This window comes from Orcinus orca, chromosome 20 (assembly GCF_937001465.1).
Source record: "Orcinus orca chromosome 20, mOrcOrc1.1, whole genome shotgun sequence".
NCBI lineage: Eukaryota > Metazoa > Chordata > Mammalia > Artiodactyla > Delphinidae > Orcinus > Orcinus orca.
The window spans coordinates 10264141-10274877 of NC_064578.1; the positions used below are offsets into that span (position 1 = coordinate 10264141).

Sequence of the window (10737 nt, forward strand, 5' to 3'; positions counted from 1 at the left end):
TTTCTTTGTTTATATTGAGATATAGCTGATTTATAATATTATCTTAGTTTCAGGTGTACAACATAGTGATTCAATATTTTTATAGATTATGCTCCTTTTAAAGGTATTACAAAATAATGGCTATATTTCCCTGTGATGTAGAATATGTTCTTGTAGCTTATTTATTTTATACATAGTAGTTTGTACCTCTTAATCCCCTACCCCTATCTTGCCCCTCCCTCCTTCCCTCTCCCCACTGGTAACTGCTAGTTTGTTCTCTGTATCTGTGAGTCTGTTTCTATTTTACTCATTTGTTTTAATTTTTAGATTCCACATGTAAGTGAGAACATACAGTATTTGTCTTTCTCTGTATGACTTATTTCACTAAGTATAATCTCCTCCAGGCCCAGCCATGTTGTTGCAAATGGCAAAATTTCATTCTTTTTCATGGCTGAGTAATAGTCCACTCTGTGTGTGTGTGTGTGTGTGTGTGTGTGTGTGTGTGTGTGTGTCACATCTTTTTATCCATTCATCTGCTGATGGACACTTAGGTTGTTTCCATATCTTGTAAATATATTGGTATCGTAAATAATGCTTGTATGAACATTGGGGTGCATGTATGTTTTGAATTAGTGTTTTTGTTTTCTTTGGATATATACCCAGCAGTGAATTGCTGGGTCATATGATAGTTATGTTTTTATTTTTTTGAGAGACCTTTTTACTGTTCTCCATAGTGACTGCACCAGTTTACATTCCCATAGTGCACAAGGGTACCTTTTTCTCCACATCCTCGCCAACATTTGTTCTTTGTAGACTTTTCGATGATAGCCACTCTGTTAGGTGTATTTTATTTCATTCATTTATTTTTGAATTTTATTTTATTTGTATTTTTTATACAGCAGGTTCTTATTAGTTATCTGTCTCATACATATTAGTGTATACATGTCAATCCCAATCTCCCAATTCATCCCACCACCCCCAACCCCATTTTTCCCCCTTGGTGTCCATACATTCGTTCTCTACATCTGTGTCTCTATTTCTGCCTTGCAAACCAGTTCATCTGTACCACTTTTCTAGATTCCGCATATATGCATTAATATATGATATTTGTTTTTCTCTTTCTGACTTACTTCACTCTGTATGACAGTCTCTAGATCCATCCATATCTCTACAAATGACCCAATTTCGTTCCTTTCTATGGCTGAGTAATATTCCACTGTGTATATGTACCACATCTTCTTTATCCATTCGTCTGTCGATGGGCATTTAGGTTGCTTCCATGACCTGGCTATTGTAAACAGTGCTGCAATGAACATTGGGGTGCATGTGTCCTTTTGAATTATGGTTTTCTCTGGGTATGTGTGCAGTACTGGGATTGCTGGGTCATATGGTAATTCTTTGTTTAGTTTTTTAAGGAACCTCCATACTGTTCTCCATAGTGGCTGTATCAATTTGCATTCCCACCAACAGTGCAAGAGGGTTCCCTTTTCTCCACACCCTCTCCAGCATTTGTTGTTTGTAGACTTTCTGATGATGCCCATTCTAACTGGTGTGAGGTGATACTTCATTGTAGTTTTGATTTGCATTTCTCTAATGATTAGTGATGTTGAGCAGCTTTTTATGTGCTTCTTGACCATCTGTATGTCTTCTTTGGAGAAATGTCTATTTAGGTCTTTTGCTGTTAGGTGTATTTTAAGTGTTCTTTGTTGACTTCTGAATATCTGACATACATAGAGATTTGCATTCTTAATCGCTTACATTCCCTAAATTTTAAATATGTTTCAAAATTTGATGTGTCTTAAGTTGTAGATTTGTCTACCTTCTTGCTGCTGGATACCTGGGAGTTGTGGAAAGAATTTTAGGGGAAAGAGAAGTAAGATTCATTAAGTTAGTCCTTGCTGCAAAGTCCCTTGTGCACATTTGCCACATTTCATCTCATCATAGTGCTTTTTCATGTGCATTATTTCCTCATTTTACAGAAGAAGATAAGCAAAGTTGCACAACTCAGTCAAGGGGCACATCCAAGCTCAGGTTTATTTGTTTAATTCCAAAGCCTGAGTTCTTTTCATCATATGATGCTGAGGATAGACTAATTTTATATTTTTGAAATGTGAGTATTTTTGAAAATAGCCTGTTTTTTTTAACCCATTAATATTTGAAAAGGCAATCAACATGTTGCTCTTATATTACCCGAAGAAGGCTCACTCTCTTGCTTGGAGTAACTCAAGGACCAACCGTCCTCTGATTCTCTTTTAAGACCTTTGTTAGGTGTTGTGATTTCATTAATAACCACCTGATCCCCTAGTAGAATATTAGCCTGAGAAGTTCAGACTTTCAGTTTATCAAGAAAGAAACCAGCTACATTCCACGTAGAATGTTTAGATTGGACAGGATATCAGGCTCATAAATACTAATTTGTGAGAAGTCACTGGGGTCTGTATGGATAAGTGGATTGACCTTCAGCAAGTACGTAACTGAGGAGCTGACTGGGCTGCCCCTTTGTCAGGAAGTCCCAGAAGTAATGGATTTGACATGGTGGGAGCCGTGGATCCACTGTGCTCACTGCCTGATGAGATTGTCCTGGTGGCAGTAACATGTATTCTTTGGCAAACAGCCATTTCCGCAGCCCCAAACCAACAATTCAGTGGTTGAAAGCTGTGTCTTGGGAGGAGTGGCTCTAATTCCTTGGCAGCGTTCCCGGGGTTAGTGGTGTGGAGAAGCCCTATGAAGATTGAGGAAAAGATAGTGAGTGAGGTTAGCAGGTCAGACTGCAATCGTTAGCTTTCAAACAATAAAACAGACAAGAGCGGTACCCTGGGTCTACAAACTGCCTGAATTCCATGGGATTGTTTACCTCTGCATTTTCTAGGGAAAGGGGCAATTCTTTAAATTCATCAAGGACCCAGCAAAATTAAGAATCCTTGGTCTATCTGTTATGTCAACAGTGTAGATCTGTGGTCAGTGCCTGTGCTATGTACGGAGGAAATTATCAGTAATAACAGGAAAAGTGTGAGAGGGGCAGCCGAGAGCCTCCACCAAGGGGGAAAGCCACCCATGTGAGGTACTATTAAAATACTAGCTGGTTTTCTTTCTGTGTCCCTATCGTGTTGCAGTTCAGTTGATTTGAATTTGACAATGATGACCCAAAGACCAAAAAAACCATGGCCTTCAGGGAAGCTGGATGAAGGATGGATGGAAACTGTACTATTTTTACAACTCTTCTGTAATTCTAAAATTTTATATAGCAAAGGAGGGATATATCTATATCTATATCTATCTATCTGTCTATTTATATATATATATGTCCGTCCTTTGGAATATGATACAGTCTAGAAGACAAGTTCTATTATCCGAATGGATGAGGCTGACCTTGGAAATTTTGATAGCAAGTAGACTAGGGTAAGCATAGGGCAGTGTTTAAGAGCATGGACTCTGGGATTAAGAATTCCTGGGTGTGATTCTCAGACCTAGTATTCACCCACTGTGTGAACTTCGTCATTTTACATACCCGTATTTTACAGAGAAGAACACTGAGTCTCAGAGAGTTTAATAATGGATACCTACATCACGTGGCGGTCACAGGACTTAAACGAAATAAGTAAAAAATGCCTGGCACATAGAAAGCGTCTAGTGAGTGTTTGCTGTTAATGTGATTATGATCACAATTATTATCAAAGTGGAGACAGGAGATTTTTAGAAAATACGAGCAGGCTGGTGAGATCAGGTAAATTCTAAGCCCTGAGAGCTGATGACCTTCCTTTATGTCAGGTGGTTTCAGGGAATGAAGCTACAGAAAGAGGTGGTAGTCAGTGGGGGAAAATTGGGGGAAAAGTCAATGAATGTAGGATACAAGGAAACAAGCTGGGCTGACAGGGGCCACATTGGGAAATTTCTGCATCTTCAGAGACACAACAGAGAAGGGCAGGCCAATCACTCATGAGACTCCTAGAAGCCCTATATTATTAATAATTAATATAATAAACCCTGAACATCTCATAAGTCTGATTTGTTGGGAACCATCGTTTTGGAAATCAGGTAGGGCTTGATTTTTTTTTTCTCAGATGGGTTTTTAATTCATAGGTACTTTTGAGTAAGACCGTTTCTTTCCCTTTTCATTTGGGGGCTTTGAGATCTTTCTGTAATAGGGATCTGATTGCCATCTTAACGAATTGTTAAAGTTCTGAGAAAACTTGCCTCTCACCCCCACTCCATCCCCGCCATGTACACAATGACCTCTGAATGCTTTAGACCAGCTTTCGAAATGTAACTCCATTAACCCAAATGTGACAGTAAGAAACAAGTCCAAATATTATGAAAACGATGCAGCCGTGACCTGCAATCACTTTCCTCCATTCTAACTGTAGACAAAGCATGTTATTTCCCCCTTGAACTTAACCATGATTTCAACATGATCTGTTATCATTTTAATGTCCGTGGCCTCACTCAAGAATTGAGTGATGAAAAGCCAAGACACATGAAAAATGGTCCGTGGTGAAAGCCTGTCTTCAGAGCACGCTCAGAAAGAGATTACGCTAATTGCACCCAGGGGAGTGTGGGTTATGAGAGACTAGACTTGTGTTCCTCTTTAGGGTTACCGTCTCTCAGTGTGTTTCTTTATTTGATATGAAATTCTATTAGAAAAGAGTTCGCCTGGATAATGAATGTGCTGATAACAGAAAGGGAAAACATCAGGAAGCCAGAGAACTTCGGTTGAGCGAGGCTGATGATGGTGACTATGGGATGTGAACATAGCCACAGGCTTTGATTTCTTGTTTTCACTGATGGGCACATTTCAGTTTTATATGGTCCATAGGCTTGCTTACAGAGGTAGTTAACGTTAGAACGTTTTTTGATGGTGGTGGTGTGTGTGTGTGTAACAAGGTGGGATAAATCAGAGATCTCCTAGAAATAGGGGAAGACATAGCTAGAAGAAGTATTTTTCAGAGTACAAAGGAAATATTTCTTTTGAACATCCAGGTTCTAGAGATCCGGGGTCATGACAGAACAAAATCAATGTCCTCCAGAAGTAATCTCTCTCATTAGTTTTTTGTAAAAGATAAGCACCTCTACATTTCTTTATTATAAAAATCGTGCTCACTTAGAATATCTGGAAAACAAAGAAAAGTTAGGAAAAAATGAAAAGCCCCCAGCAAATACAACACTGAGATAAACAATGTGAACACATTTTTTTGCAGTAATTTCAAGTAAAATAAGTGTTTATTTCTACATAACTGCTGCTATCATGAATATACAATTATGTATCCTGCTTTGTATCCATGGTGAAAAATGTCCCCATATGACTGAAATATTATCTTAAAGTTTAAGGAGAGTGTGGCTCCCACGCATCAGAAAGGCAGGGCTCCCTACACAGCCAGAGCTGGAAGGAAGTGTCCTCCACGGCTGGGCAAACACCCACCGTCTGCTAATGCGGAGCATCCTTGCTCGGCGTCACAGTCTTGATAAAGGGTTGAGTGGTATTGAAGAGAGAGGTCTCATGGCTTCTAATTGGTGCTGATTGCTAATCTTATTTCTGTCATAGTTGAATGACATTGTTTCTCGTCTCTGCCTTTCTATCCCATTTGATGATTGCCGAGATACTTTCGGCTCTAGGATGCTCTGTGTCTAGACTTAGTATACCTTAGTACCATGGAACATTGGTTCTCCCCCCTCCCCCTCCCCCTTCCTCTCCCCTCCCCCTCCTCCCCCCTCCTTCTTCCATTTTCATTGTTTCAATGCCTTTCTCTTGTGTCGTTGCTCTATTCCGGACACTGACATGTTTTCTCATGTTGTGTTCACAGTCAGCCTGCGAAATAGGTGTTCCTGTTATCCTCACGTGACAGGCAAGGCAAGTGAAGCTCAGAGGGGCGGCGGAGTGAGTGGGGGAAGCTGAGCTCCCACGCTGCCATCCAGTCACTCCTGGAGACAGGCTGCTTTCAAGGAGCTGAGCGGTCATCACCCCGAGCTGGACACTCACTCGGTCAGTCCACCAGGCTAGTCTGTTGGTCACTCATTTACTCACTTGTTGGCTCACTGGTCATGGTAGACAGGATAATGACTCCTAAGATGACCCTGTCTTAAGCCTCAGAAGTCGTAAACATGTTACGTGGTAGAAGGAAATTAAGGCTGCAGATGGAAACGTTTCCTAATCAACGATCCTTAATAGAGGCTAGTATGCCGGTAACCTGTGAGTATCAGGTGGGCCCAATGTAATCACAAGCGTCTTTAAAAGTAGAAGCAGGAGGCGAAGAAGCGTCAGTGTCGAGGTACGGGGTGTGAGAGTCAACAGCTTCTGCTGGCCTTGCAGGTACAACGGGTCCAGAGCCAAGGGTTGCAGGTGGGCTCCAGAAGCTGGAAAAGGCAAGGAGACAGATGCTCCTCTGGAACCTCCTGGAAGAAGTACAGCCTTGCTCACCTCCCGATTTTAGCCCAACGAGTCTGTCCTCAGATTTCTGACCTCCAGAACGGTAAGATAATAAATTTGTATTATTCTGTGCCGTTCGGTATACGGTGATTTCTTACGGCAGTCATTTTCGAAAGTAATACACATGCTGGGTTCTGAGAGAATTATCAGACGCCTGGAGCGTTACCGTATCGATGCCCCGGGGCTCTGTGTGGTCGGTGAGAGCCGCACGGGCTTCTAGCAGGTGTTGGTGTCTGGAGCAGCTGAGTGGTAGCTTCAAGGTTCTGTGGAGTTGCTTGATTTAGAACGGGACTTGGCCAGTTGTCAGGGGCCTGGTTGGGACCAGCTCCTAGCAAGTGATCGGGCGGCGTCTCCAAGTACGAGTCGGTGAGGTTTGAAGGGATGTGGAGTTCTGTGGTCTGGAACATAGGATCAAGAGCAGTGCTGTCCAGTGGGAGCACAAACACCCTATGCGAGTCGGTTTTCAGTCTTCAGAGAATATATTTTATACTTTTTCTCTATCTTCCGAAGTTCAGACTTTTAGAAAAAGGAAGCACATGTTGTTCAAAAAACAGTTATTGATTTTTTTTTTTTTTTTTTTTTTTGCGGTACACGGGCCTCTCACTGCTGTGGCCTCTCCCATTGCGGAGCACAGGCTCCGGACGCGCAGGCGCAGCGGCCATGGCTCACGGGCCCAGCCGCTCCGCGGCATGTGGGATCTTCCCAGACTGGGGCACGAACCTGTGTCCCCTGCATCCATTTTGAAATGGGAATTATATCAGACTGTTGGCTCAGAAAATATAAAAAGACAATGGAAACACACGTTGTTTGTTTCAACATGATGGAAATAGAAAATAATTCTCAGCAAGAAAACATCACCCAAAGGCAAGAAGCCGAAAGAGCAATAGTGGTTAATATACTAATATAATAAATCTAAGCCTGAATGCTTTCTCTTATGTTTAAACAAAAGAGCAATAATAATTCTATTCTGTAAGACTATCCCTGGGAGTTATACATGAAAATATATTTTTTTTTCTGGGCAGTATTTGGATTTTCCTCTTCTCTCATCTACTTCTGAAACAATTTAATATCTGGTAACATCTGTTCGCTCAAGCTGTATTTCATACTCAGAACAGAACATGTGGCAGCGTATAAGAACACATTGCCACTGTTATGAAGGATTCTCTGATTTATTGACTGTACTTAAAACTTTCTATTCTCCCCAAAGGAACAAAATCCAATAAAATAAAAATAAGAAATTGGGGCAAGGAAAGGAAATTGAGGAAGGAATCCACATGATAACTCTGTGGATTAATACATTTCCCATGGCTGACCTTCCAATTTGACTCTAAGTTTCCTAGCAGCGAGTGCAAAACAAACTAACTGAAACCAAAAAGGAAAAGAAATTTAAAATGTACAAGGTTCCCAGTGGCAGAAAGTTAGAATAAAAATAATTTTATAAGGGATTTCCACCATCACTCCCTATTTTTTCTCTTATTTTATATATCTATTTTTAAAATCCTCTTGTGTTTTCTTTTTTCTTCCTTTTAATTAATTAATTAATTAATTTACTTTTGGCTGCCTTGGGTCTTCGTTGCTGTGTGCGGGCTTCCTCTAGTTGCGGCGAGCAGGGACTCCTCTTGGTTGCGGTGCGTGGGCTTCTCGTTGCGGTGGCTTCTCTTGTTGTGGAGCACGGGCTCTAGGCGCACGGGCTTAGTTGCTCCGTGGCATGTGGGATCTTCCCGGACCAGGGCTCAAACCTGTGTCCCCTGCATTGGCAGGTGGATCCTCAACCACTGCGCCACCAGGGAAGTCCCCTCTATTCTTTTTAAGCTGGGGTTTCGATTAACTCAACCTTTTGAGCCCTCCTTATAGTTCTCTTAATTCAAAAGAAATGCACGCATGCTTTCCAATTCAGGGTTGCTGTCTGCACATACGTGAACACAAAGAGTTTGCTTCCTCTACCTCCAGAAATCCCACTGGAAAGATGATAGAAGGAATAAAACCCCTATTTGCCTAAGAATGGGAGATGGAGTGTTCACTGTGTCCGGAGAAGGTCATGAATGTATGGAGGTGAGCATGAAGGTGGAGTCACAGTTACCTCATTTAAAAATATTTTTATTTTGAAATAACAATTGAGTCATGGGGAGTTGAAAAAAATAATGTACAGGGAGATTCCATATAGGTTCCGTGACGGGAGTTACCCTTAACCCAGGGTTCTCCACTTGTAGTGTCTTGGATAACTAGCACAATATCCAAGCCAGAAAATCAGCCTTGATACAAGCTACAGAGATTATTCAGATTTCATCACTTTTACATGCTCTGTGTGTTTGTGTTTACAGTTTTATCACATGTGTATATTCATGTAACTAAAAGCACAATCAAGACACAGAAGTATTCCATTATCACAAAGATCTCGCTTGTGCTACCCTTTATAATCACACCTGTGCTGTGCCACTCCCCCTCCATCCCTAACTCCCAGCACTACTAATGTGTTCTCCACCTCTATGAATTTTGTCATGGAATCATCCACTATGTAACCTTGTGAGACTGGCTTTTTCACTCAGCATGGTTCCCTTGAGATCCAATCAAATCGTTGCAGGCATCAGTAGCTTATTCTTTTTTATTGATGGTATGGATGTAACACAATTTTATTCCATGGTATGGTTGTAACACAATTTATTTAATCATTTACTTATTGAAGGACATTTGGAGGAAGGGGCCCAGAGCACACCTAGGGCCAGGTGGTAATGGTTTGGTTCAATTTGGGAATTATTCTTTCCTGGAGCCTCAAGACATTCCTGGCTTGGGTTCAGTAGGTTACAGAGTATGAGGGTTGGAGAAGAGGCAGGAATGAGGGTGATTATTGGAAGACCTCTCTAGAGCATTGGTACGGGCATTAGTGCCGCAGAGTAAACACACTGTGATCTGACATTTGGAGAAGTGATCAGTTGCTCTGTCTGCCTGCTCTGAACTGGTCCATCCTATAGTGAAGCCTGCTTACTCATACACTTCACCCCGAGTTCACTCTGATTCAGGGGAGAGGTCAGTTGGGGGCAAAAACCTACTAAAAAAACTGGAGACTCAATCCAGTGACTTATATTAATTGATGAAGCCCTGCATTGGTAAATATATACAGAAAGTCAAAACCACCAGACGTTTGCAGGAAATCTCAACAATAGAGAAGAAGCAAGATGAATAAACAGAACATTTGACTCTGGAATACAGAAATAATTCAAGAAACAGAAGAGAAATTTAACAAGCCCTAATTGTATTAGTGACTGTGGCCAAATGAAAGAGAAGAAATAAGGGAAATTAGAGTTCTTCTCAATCAGTTGTCTCAACCTGGGGTGATTAGCAATGTCTGGAGATATTTTGATTGTGATGATGGGGGTTCCGGTGCTATTGGCATCTAGCAGGTAGAGGCCAGGGATGCTGCTACACATCCTTCAGTGCACAGGATCGTTCCCGAAGACAAAGAACTACCTATCCTAGAATGTCAATAGCACCAATGTTGAGAAACCTTGCTCTAAATTGAAACTATTATTGCTGTAATAGTCTTTAGAAAGAAATGTGCTTTAACACCTGGAAGAAACATTTTTGAAAATCTCTCAGAATGTAAACATGGGAGAACAGTTGACATAGATGATCAGTATACAAGGGTCAAATCCCCAATGACTAGGAGTTCCCTAAAGAGAGAATCGAGACAGTGGAAATGAGGAAATAATCAAAGACATAATAGAAGATAGTTTGCCAGTGCTGAGCAAAGACACCAAGCATAGAGCAGGATGAGAGAGTAAAGACCCCAAACTAGATAGAACCCACTTATATTTTAGAGCATTAAGGAGAATGAGACAATTAAAATATTAGGAGAAGCTGGGTGAGGTATGTGGAAACTCAACAATTCATGCAATTTTTCCCTTTAAGTCTAAAACTAGTTCCAGATAAATTCGAAAATGTCTCTAATTTGGTTTCCAGTTTTCTCTTTGTTATAATTAACCCTGTAGGGAACCTCCTGTGGCTTGTGGATAGATCTTGACAGCAGACACTTTGGTTATGGGTCTTGCCTTACTGAGGACTTGGTGCCCAAACCCAGTTCCCTTGTTCCTAGATCCGTCCCCTGTTGTCATGGAAAGGAACCTCAGTGATTATCCAGGCATAGATGTTTATCTTACAGAGGAGGAAACTGAGTTCCACCAGATACAGGTTAATAATCCGAGTCAGGAAGTCAGGAAGTCTGATTCTCAGATGGTGGGCATTTCAAACAGTACCCAAGCCACAGTGAGCCCACTGTGGGCTGGAGTTTTGTCTGAATCATGTCTCTGTCACCTTCAGTGGGTAATGCCCAAATGAATAGT

At 41.3% G+C, this 10737-nt stretch overlaps 1 long non-coding RNA gene across 1 annotated transcript in view; it reads left to right on the plus strand.

Annotated features, from left to right (window-relative positions):
• Positions 1-7268, plus strand: part of LOC117196726 (uncharacterized) — a 33033-nt gene extending 25765 nt beyond the window's left edge. The window contains exon 3 of the long non-coding RNA XR_004477056.2: positions 6284-7268. This is a non-coding gene — a long non-coding RNA (uncharacterized LOC117196726). The remainder of the gene's footprint in view (positions 1-6283) is intronic.
• The last annotated feature ends 3469 nt before the right edge of the window (positions 7269-10737 follow it).